The sequence below is a fragment of the Rana temporaria genome, chromosome 4 (genome assembly GCF_905171775.1).
Source record: "Rana temporaria chromosome 4, aRanTem1.1, whole genome shotgun sequence".
Classification (NCBI taxonomy): Eukaryota; Metazoa; Chordata; class Amphibia; order Anura; family Ranidae; genus Rana; species Rana temporaria.
Genome location: NC_053492.1, coordinates 55,519,220 through 55,530,556, shown reverse-complemented (window position 1 = coordinate 55,530,556; position 11,337 = coordinate 55,519,220). Strand labels below are relative to the sequence as shown.

The 11,337-nt window shown below is 40.3% G+C and overlaps 1 non-coding gene across 1 annotated transcript; it reads right to left on the bottom strand.

The window, feature by feature from the left end:
- Positions 1-305: 305 nt before the first annotated feature.
- On the bottom strand, positions 306-489 carry LOC120938638. The gene has a single exon (XR_005749186.1). It is a non-coding gene; the product is annotated as a U2 spliceosomal RNA (small nuclear RNA).
- Between the last annotated feature and the right edge of the window lie 10,848 nt (positions 490-11,337).

Below are 11,337 nucleotides of genomic sequence, written 5' to 3'. Positions count from 1 at the left end.
CTTCATTTTGGGCCTTAGGAAAGAGAGAGAGAGAGCGAGGAGTAGAACACTAGCTGACTTGTCGAAAATTGGATGTCCTGACTAAATCTAAGTGTTGCTGTACAGGTAACTTCATAAAGTAGTGGCATTTGGCAAGAAAGTGACAAGAAGCAATGAAGACAAAGACACAAGGGTTAAATGCCAGTTTATTAGAGCACGGAACCGAGTTTAAGCAAGAAACATTGTCAGCAGCAACAAGAAGAAGACACAAGACGAACAAGTTGGATGATGTTCCAGTTAAATCTATTTTTTGACACTGCGTAAGAGAGGGGTGCACCGGTCCTGGAGGTACTGCAATACCAGGTCGATGCTTGGAGTGGACAGAGCAAGCTCTTCTTCCATCTCCCTGTTCTAAAAATCCATTTAATATATGGTCCCCAGATAGGGGACGTATCAGATAATAAACTGATAAGAACAGATTTTTTTTTTTTTTTCCACTCAGAAATCTTTGGTCTCAAGTCTTCAGTCTTTCCAACTCAAGGCTTAGTTTCCACAATGATGGTATATTTTATCTTTTACATTTTTAAACTAATCTGTTCCATATCTCAAAATTCCAATATTTTTCTGATTTATAATCTCCAAAAAATGTTATCTCTCAAATAACATGTATAGAAAGCTCAATCCTAAACGTATACAGCCTTCAACTGGTATTTTTTCTTTTTTAAATAAATAAATATTTCTTACTTTCCATAAGGCTAATTTGATTGAATTAATAAGCAACCATACTTTTTTAAATTCTCTTTTTTTCAATTCCTACGCCGTAAAAGATAATTTCATGATTAAAGTATTTTAAGGTGCTCAAATTTATTATCAAAGGTCAGACTTTTCTCCAAACATCCTGTGCAAATTTGCAATTCCAAAATAGATGAAGTGTTGTTTCTTCCATACAGCATTCTTCTCTTATACACTGTGCACTTCTAAGCAGACCTCGATTATGTTGGAAGCTTCTGGTTGGAACAATTTCTTGTACAATACTCCATGCTAGATCTTGCTAATTTGAAAGAAAATAAATATGTGTTGCTTCCCAAATTCCTTTTGTGAACTTGTAAGAATAATTTTTAATCGGACTGACAGTTGCTCTCTTTTCCATAATTTTTTTTAACTTTTGATAGTCTTTTAGAATTTCTTCTTCTACATCCATTAATTTATATTCTTTAAAGGTTTTTTCCAATATGATGTAGTATTCAGGCGGCGTTCCTCTCCTAGGTTTTAGATGGTCATGTTTTATCCATTTGTATCTTTCGGAAAAAAAGCCTAATTGATACTTTAGAAAGGCATTGTTCCGTTACTCCTTATTTATTAATCTATTAAAAACATGAGAAAAGTATTTTAAACACAACATTTTTCTAAAGTCCGGAAAACTTTTACCTCCTTTCTCTTAAGGTTTATAAATTTCATCTCTTCTTATTCGTTCCATTTTTGAACCCCCAAAAAAATTGAAGCAAATTTTAATCAGTCTCTTCAAAATTACAGCTGGTGGGGAAAAAAAACATTGAAACATATAGGATAATTGGCAAGATCACTTGCTTAATAATCAGTATCTTCCCTTCCATGCTTAGTGATCTTAATTTCCAGAAATCCACTTTTTTCTTCACTCTTTCCAGGAGAGACTCCCAATTCTTGTAATTTCCACAATTTCCCGAAAACCATATTCCAAGAACTTTGATTTCTGAAACGTTTTGGGATTTTTAGGTCCGGTTCTGTATAAAAATGTGCCGAGCTTAAGGAAGAGTTGAAAACTGTCACCAACAACCTAAAATCTCTGGAGGCCCAGGCAGAGAAGTACTCCCAGAAGGAGAACAAATATGAAGAGGAAGTCAAGGTTCTCACAGACAAAGGACTATCATTTTTGGATGAACTTCAATGATTTATTCATATGAACTTGCATCAAAAACGACATATTAATCGGTCGATCATTATGTGAGGGGGAGTTGGGATCTAATTCTAATATAGACATTTTATTAAATATGGAAACATAGTTGACTCTATGTTGACATTGAAATGTGATACTTTCTCCTACACAAATCTTTGTTAGTTTAGTAGATCATTGAAATATTGATATCACAATAATAACTAATAGTAATGATATTAGCTTAATTTACATAATAGTTGTTATATTTTGGTTTCTAAATCTTTTATAGGAATACATATTGATACACATAGAATTAATGTTTTGCATAGAATATTTTTTTAATTCATTTTTATAGAACACATAACTTGGGAAAGTTGGATTGATAGTTTGTTATTACAGCAATGTACAACACAGTGTACATTTGAAGTATTAATATAGTTAGAGTACATACAGGCTTGTGTGGAAGAAAAGGAATTGATTTAATGTGTATAAACAGTTATTGTTTAACCACTTCCATACCAGGTACTTACGCAGCTTCCCGCCCAAGCCAATTTTCAGCTTTCAGCACTGTCGCACTTTGAATGGCAATTGCGCGGTCATGCTACACTGTACCCAAACAAAATTGGCGTCCTTTTTTCCCCACAAATAGAGCTTTCTTTTGGTGGTATTTGATCACCTCTGCGATTTTTTTTTTTGCGCAACAACTAAAAAAAGGCTGAAAATTTGGAAAAAAAAATACGTTTTTATTTTTTTCTGTTAATTTTTTTGTAAATAAGTTTTCTCTTTCAATTACGGGCACTGATATGGCGGCACTAATGGGCACCGATGAGATGGCACTGATGGACATCGATGAGGTAGTACTGACGGGCACAGATGAGGTGGCACTGATTGGCGGCGCTGGTATGCGACACTGATGGGCACACATAGGCGGCACTGATGGGCACACATAGGCGGCACTGATGGGCACACAGGCGGCACTGATGGGCACACATAGGCGGCACTGATGGGCACACATAGGCAGCACTGATGGGCACACATAGGCGGCACTGATGGGCACACATAGGCGGCACAGATGGGCACTCATGGGCGGCACTGATGTATACTTATGGGTGGCACAGATGGGCACTGATAGGTGGGCACTGGGCATGGATGGGCACTGTGGGGTGGCGCTGATGGACACTGGGGTGGCGCTGATGGACACTGGGGTGGCGCTGATGGACACTGGGGTGGCGCTGATGGACACTGGGGTGGCAGCACTGATTGTTGCCAGTCAGTGCCCATTTGTGGGCACTGCCTGGCTTCTTTTTTTTTTTTTTTTTTTTTTTTTTTTTTTTTTTAACTTTTTTTTTTTTTTTGTTTTTTTTTTTTTTTTTTTTGCCCACCCTGGTGGTCCAGGGTGGGCATCCCTGGTGGTCCAGGGTGGCGATCCGAGGGGGGGCTGCGCTGATAACCAATCAGCGCGAACCCCCCCTGTCAGGAGAGCCGCCGATCGGCTATCCTCTACTCGCGTCTGTCAGACGCGAGGAGGAAGAGCCATCGGCGGCTCTTCCTGTTTACATCGTGATCAGCCGTGGTTGGACACGGCTGATCACGTGGTAAAGAGTCTCCGCCGGAGGCTCTTTACCGAGATCGGAGATGCAGGGTGTCAGACTGACACCCCGCATCACCGATCGCCGCGATGCGCGCCCCCACGGGCGCGCGCGGCATGAAATCCTGCAGGACGTTCTGGAACGTCCTGTCAGGATTTCATAACCACTTCCCGGACGTAAATCGGCCATAGGCCGGGCGGGAAGTGGTTAATTAAATAATATGGAACATTGAAAAAATAAAAGAAAGGGTTGCTTGCTGGTCATGGATAGATAAATAAATTAAATAGATAAAAAGATAGGAAAATAAATAGAAAGATAGAATATATAAAAATGACAATCAAATAATGGGAAAGTTATGTTTTTATGTATCCACAGACGAGTAGATTACGTATTATGTTTATAATTGTTCAGTGTCAAGGATAATATATAAAAAAAAACGTATACTGTAGAAATGATTTGGTTATTGAAATTTCAGAAGAATGCAAGAAATGTTATTTATTAATTAATAATTTATATTATAGAGTAATATTTGATACATCAAATATATTTATTTCTTCTTGATGTTAAAATACTTATAACTTCAACCATATCATATAAGACATAACATTTATGGAGGTAAAGGAAGAAACATTTTAATATTACATAATTTAGATGGGGATTCAATGAAAATTAATAAATAATATAATAATTTATAGTTTCTTGATGGAATGAAATGGTTGAGCTATTCCTGTGAAATATTTAGAGTTTTGGAAAAAGTTTATGTACAATATCTGAAATGCTAAATTGTATTGCTAGTATTGGGAAAAAAAGAGGATCAGAAACATTTATTATTTAATAGATATGTGCATTCCCGTTCGTACGAAAATTTTCATTTTCGTACCCGCAGAATAATGTGTACATACGAAAAAATGAAAGCACCAAAATACGACGGGATTACGAATGAGCCGCATAACGAACAACCGCAAATACGAACGAACGATCTGACGAAAATACGACAAAACGAAAACGGCAAAAGAACGAAAATTACATCTATAACAAAAGATTTGCATTCTGTATCTTGTTTGAATCCCCTCTCTGCTCGTATCCTCAGCCGTATGTTCATATGACATCCACAACAAAAGATTTGCACTCTGTGGCCCAGATTCACAAAGCCTGGCATTTACTCTGCTCCGGCGCAGTGTAAATGAGTTACACTCTGCCAGAGTAAATGTGTCAGAGTTACCCTGATTCACAAAAGACCATACACCTACTCCAGAGCGGTGCAATTTGGTGTAAGTGCCATGGGGGTGTGCATAATTTTGCATAAAACACGCCCTATTACTTAAGTCACAGCGGAGTAGGTAAAGTTACGCCTGCCTGGTGTATCTCCACTGAGCATGTGCAGTTCTACGCCAAGGCAGTGTAAATCTCCTGAGCATGCTCAGCAGTTAACCACATCAGTGTAAGTTACTCCGAGTCGGCTTAAGTTATTCCGCGTCAGTGTAAAGTTACACTGAGTCAGCGTAAGTGGCAAATAGGATAGCGGGTGGGAAAACCTCTGGGTCTGACATGCCAAAGAGTTTTGTGCGAGGGGGATATTTTCACAAACTAGGCAGTTGTTGCACATCCCTCCTTATATGCTTTGCAACAATCACTGCAGCATTTGGCAAGATTGTAGCAATATGCAGTATTCAAATGTCAGGGTGCAGTCCTATGTTACATAGTGCACTGTCCCAGGTAGTGTGTGCCCAAAACACACATGGTTGTGCTAGAAATGACAAAAGTCTCACTTACGACATGACTTACCCCAGCTTTTGGTGGGGTATCTTTTGGGTGTAACTTTGACTTAAGTCACACTGGCGTAACTTACGTTGCTTTTGTGAATCAGGCTTAAGTCACAATTTGCATATTTGCATGTTAATATATGCCAGAATTTGCCAGTTACTCCGTGCCAGTGTAAGTCACTTATGCTGCACTTTTGTAGTGTTATGCCGCGTACACACCATCGTTTTCTGCGATGGAAAAAAACGTCATTTTCAAAAACGTCAATTTAATTGACCGTGTGTGGGCAAAAACGTCGTTTTATGTCTTCTAAAAAACGACAGAAAAAAATTGAAGCATGCTTCAATTTTATGTGTCGTTTTTGGCCGACGTCGTTTTCTGTGTTCTAAACATTGACCGTGTGTACGTAAAAACGTCGATTTAAGCCCGCGCATGCTCAGAAGCAAGTTAGGAGACGGCAGCGCTCATTCATGTAAAACGACTGTTCAGAATGGAATCAGCACATTCGTTAAGGTGTTTTTCAGCTTATAGACAAGAAAATAAAGCGCTTCTTTAACCCCTGCTTTTAACTGCTACCCAGAAATGGACGTTTGTTGCGGCTGATCTTGTTGCATAGTTATGACAAGCTTTTAATTAGTTTCTTTCTTGTTTGATAATGTTTATGTTTGTGTTCTGTTATTTAGTTGTATCTTCCATCTTAAACATTTTAAATATATATATTGGTCCACCTTTTTTTTTTTGTTTTAATTTTTGTCACCAATTTGATTAGTAATCTCTATTTTGTTTTTAGGAGTGTGTGAAGTGTCTGCAACAACCTAATTTTTTAGTTAACTCACCCACAAGCATGTTTTTTTACCTTGTTAATGTTTGCATTATTTATTTTGTAATGGGTCTGCCCACTCAATACTGATCTCTCAAATCTACAATAAAGAAACATGTTGAAATTTGGCAGAAAAATTAATTTTTATTTTAGTCTTCATAAAAATTTTGAAAAAAAAAAAGTGGCAACCCAAAAACACAACATAATAAAAACAAAGATGCCAAGGTAGGCAGCACTTTAGAGCATGCTTGTTTTTTTCTGAAAACAAGGGTCCCCGAAGCCACAAATACAGCCTGTGAGTCCACATTAAAATTCCATCAGGGGCACCGTATTATTTCTTCGCCCTTTTCTTCCCAGCAGCCTTCCCTGCAGCCTTCCCGGTAGCCCGAGTCCTTGGGGGCTGGGTTCCTGGAGGAGATGAGGTGGCAGGAGCCATAGCAGCCTCATGAGGTGGAGAAGCAGGAGCAGGTGGAGGAGCAGGTGCAGGAGCAGGAGCAGGAGCAGGAGCAGGAGGAGCAGCAAGGACAGGAGGAGCAATCCGCACAATGTGGGTGTCGTCATCGAGCTGCCCCAGGGATGCCATGGTTATGGCTTGGAAGATGAGGAGTTCGCAGCGCACACGCTGGCTCTGCTCCAGATTGTACATCTTGGCTGCAATGAGCGCTGCGAACCCCTCAACTTCACTGGGTGGCTCTCGGATGGCTGCAGTAGCTTGGCGAAGCAGGCCCTGGGTCTCCTCCTCCATTTGTCGCATACTCCTGAGCCGTTTATTGGGATTGCGGAATGGAGGGATCCGGGAGATGGTATCCCGCCGGCGTGCCTCCTGGGTCCCACTGGGGCCTGCCACCTCCTGGCTCCCAGTGGGCTCTGCCACCTCCTGCCTTGCAGTTGGCCCTGGCTCCTCCTGGCTCCCTGTGGGCCCTGTCTCTTCCTGGCTCCCTGTGGGCCCTGGCTGTTCCTGGCTCCCTGGCTCTTCCTGGCTTGGGTCTGCCTGTGTATGAAAAAAAGGAACATATGTTATTTGTGTTTGTCATTAATCACACACATTTTTACAATCATGAGTGATGCAAATTGAATGTCAATATATATTACACACAGGGTCGCCATCCTTAATTATGTGGCCCCTTAAACACCTTCAGACATGGTCCCCCTGGAATTATGTGGGTTGTTGCATGCCTAATTTAGTAAATAAGTGGCCTTTTCCCCAAAAATTAATTTAATCAATTTAGTGTCAACTAGATAGTACTCAAAAAGGGTGTCTTCCATCTGGGACCCCTTGCAGGTGTATTGCGTTACTCCCCCCCTACTGGCCTATCAGAAAATGCCACCCACTCCTTCATCAACATTATTAATTTGCCCATTTTGACCCCATCATGTTTTCCCACTACTGACTATTGATCCTATCCCTAAACTTACGAGATTCACATAGAATTTAAAACAATAGTAACATACATTTACCATTATTACTATACTTGTCATATACTAACTAAATTCAAACAAAAAACACATACCATTCTCCACGGCTCACAATTGGGGTCCTCCAGGAACTCTTCCTCTTCCTCCGAGCTTGTCTGCTCCTGTCTGCAGGGAACACTGGAGGATTGGCTGCTGGGAAGCTGGGAGCTACCTCTTGGGGGAAGGGTAGACATGGATGTCCTGGTCTCAATGTGGTCGTCCAGGAACTGCAGCTGACTATAGTACCACAGGGTTGGTTTGTATATGGAGTCAGCTGCAGCCCCAGACCTCATTGAGGCCAGGACTTGGACCCGTTGGGCCCTGTAGGTGCCCCTGATGGAATTGATTTTATTTTTCACAGTGGCTGTTGTGGCGTTGGGGACCCTTGTTTTCAAAAAAACAAGCATGCTCTGTCTAGCTTTCTCCCTGGCATCTTTGTTTTTATTTAGTGTGCTTTTGGTTTGCCACAGAACTGGATGTTCCTTCCATTTTTGGATGAATTCTGTCAGGAAGTCCGCATCCTTGAAGGCATCCATTCTTTCTGCACATGAAACAGAAGCCAAAACAATAATGTAATTAAAGGCACTAGCTTACTTCCCCTAACTAGCCCACAAACTCATTCCCTATTCACTATAATAAAGTCGGAATTAAAAACTTACGTCTCGTCGTTAGGAAAGATCGGGAATTACGACTTCTTCCACAGACTATGCAGGCCGTTTCCAAACACGTCCCATCCCTTTTACACTACGCACGCGTGACGCTCCGCACGACACCCCGCCCCTGACGTTCGGTATCGTCCTTTCCACGCCCCTTCTCTGTCGTTTGGTGAGTGAGAAAAGATGGACAACATGGAGGTGTATTCTAGCTCTAGCCAGGAGGCAGGCCAGGCCCAAACACGCCGCAGATTCCGCTGCAGAGCCTCCAACATGAGCTTTAATGAAATGGTGGAGATGGTCACCATATTGAGGAGGGAGGACTATGATGCCAAGCATGGCCCCTACATGCATCCCAATAAAGTTAAAGCCAAAATTATGGAGAAGGTCATCCGTAGGCTCCAGCGGAAGTTTGGGAAAACCAGGAGCAGAGAGCACCTGCGCAAAAGGTGGTCGGATTTAAAAAAAAGGGAACCCCACCAACTTTACAGAATTAATAGGGTGATTCGAAGAAGAAGTAAGTTTTTTCCATGTGTATTTAATTATTTTGGTGTGTTCTTTGTGCCATTTTTTTTTTGGGGCCAGGTTGACCATAAAATGAATATTATGAATGTGGACGCATGATGCAGTCGTCGTAGTCGTCGTTCATTCGGTGACTTTCAATAATCCAATACCATATTAATGAGAAATGGCATCATGCCTAGTTTGCATGTGCAAAGGGGAGTTGAAGCACTGTATCTGAACAAAAATCGTAAATTTAGGAATTGTGGGCGAATGAACGACGACTCCTATGACCAATTAGTCGACACAAATATGAAAGTTGTGACATTTTTGGGGCTTAAAAAAAAGGTGTATTCAATTCTGGAATAGATGGAAATGTGTTTCAGCTTATTTTAGAAGAAACGTAAATACCTTGAGATTCACAAAAAGGAGCGTTTGCTACTCCTTTTTTTATTGAACATGTGTACTCAGTAGCACAATTGTTTGTCACAATCACAACCTATGTTGGGTCACACACAGGGGTGAGCAGATCCAGGGGAGACTTGTTTAGCTTACATATCTAAACTTAAAAATTGTGTTAACTGATTTGACATTACTTTGTGAATGGATTAAATATTGGTCTATTTTATTGATAATTGTTAAAAAATCAACAATAGTGACCTTTTGTTTAGCATTTATTATTTTTTGGGTGTCATTTCATGCCGCTCGTAATGGTTGAACCTCATGTTTTCCCTTTCTTCAATCTTGTAGGGCACAATGAAGCACAAAGGCAGGAGGCACAAGCCAATCAAGCCACACCCCCGAGGGATGTAGAGGAAGAGGAACCTGCCTCAACATCCGGTAAAGTAACATCTACCACATTTTCTGTGAATATAGATATAGGCATACAATCTTTTAACACATGTTTTGGTTCCACATTTCAGGAGGAAATCGGGCTGGTCAGGGACTGGACACGTATAGTGCCCAGCTCCTCATCGGCGAGGTTCTCACCTGCAGGGCCCAAGTTGAGGACATACGTCTGGCCTGCCGTGAAATACGTCACAAAGCAAAGACGCTGGAACGGCAGCTTAAAAATTTTATTAATGTTTTGGGGAGGGTTTAATTTTTGGTGTATTTTCTTTTTTCCTTGAATTTAAAAAAAAAAAAAAAAAAAAAAAAAATTATATGTTGTAATAATCAAAAAAGACCAAAAAAATAAAAAAATTATATTATATGTTGTAATAATAAAAAAAGACCAAAAAAAAAAACAAATTATATTATATTTTGTAATAATCAAAAAAGACCAAAAAAATAAAAAAATTATATTATATGTTGTAATAATAAAAAAAGACCAAAAAAAAAAAAATTATATTATATTTTGTAATAATCAAAAAAGACCAAAAAAATAAAAATATTGATTTGTTGTACTAATCAAAACTAAAAAAGTAACAAATAAATAACATTTTGGACTCCAAACAATTTGTGTGTAGTTATTGGTATCAATGCAGACTCATTCAATTACTCAGGCATATTTGTAGAGTTATTAAGATTTAACACTCATGGGAATTTATTACATCCCAAACACATGGCTGGATGAGAACCTACGAAAAAGAAACATTACCCCCCAAAACTTACAAATAACTAAAATCAAACAAATAAACACTGTTTCATCAAACAAAAAGTAAATTTATTTTTTTAAACAAGATCAGGCATTGCAATGGCCCCCCTCCCCATAAAATAGTCCACATAGGATTGACGCACTGCACGTGCGGTTTGGGGGGCCAAGCCTCTATGGCTAGCCTGATGTCCCGGCTCCGGAGCCACAAGATCAGCCTCATCAGGCAATACCGTCAGGTACGTTTGAGAATTTCTTTTCAAAAAATTGTGCAAAATGCAACAAGATAGTATGATATAATTCCACTTGTATTCCGCCATGTTTATTGCTGTTAAAAACAATCTGAATCGGCTGGCCATGATTCCAAAGGCATTCTCTACCACACGTCTTGCCCTGGCCAGCCGATAATTAAAAACCCTCCTCTCATGGGTGAGGGTGCATACGGGAAATGGCCTCATGAGGTGGGGACCCAAACCAAAAGCCTCATCTGCTACAAACACGAAGGGCAGACCCTCTTCGTTCTCCTCCGCAGGTGGCAATCCTAGGTCCTCCAACCGAAGCCGTTGTGCGAACTCCGTCTCCGCAAAGACACCGCCGTCCGACATCCGGCCATTTTTCCCAACATCCACGTACAAAAACTCGTAATTTGCAGAGACCACCGCCATCAAAACAACGCTGTGGAACCCCTTGTAATTGAAGAAATGGGATCCACTATGGGGTGGGGGCACAATGCGGATGTGCTTGCCATCAATGGCTCCTCCACAGTTCGGAAAGTTCCAACGCTGGGAGAAGTCCGCTGCCACAGTCTGCCATTCCTGTGGCGTGGTGGGGAACTGGATAGAAAGAAAAAATAAAAAACATTAGAACAAAGATTTTAAACAGAATATAGCTAAAATTACAAGGGATCCCACCAACAATTCCACAAAAAAGGTTAGTATTAAAAAATAACATGTGAACAATTAAGCATATTAATCACCCCCCTCTGATGTTGAAAAAATATATTTAGGGGGAGTGGGGCTCAAGATGAGATGAGAAACAACCCCCCAAAAAATATCTAAATAAGAAAAATAATT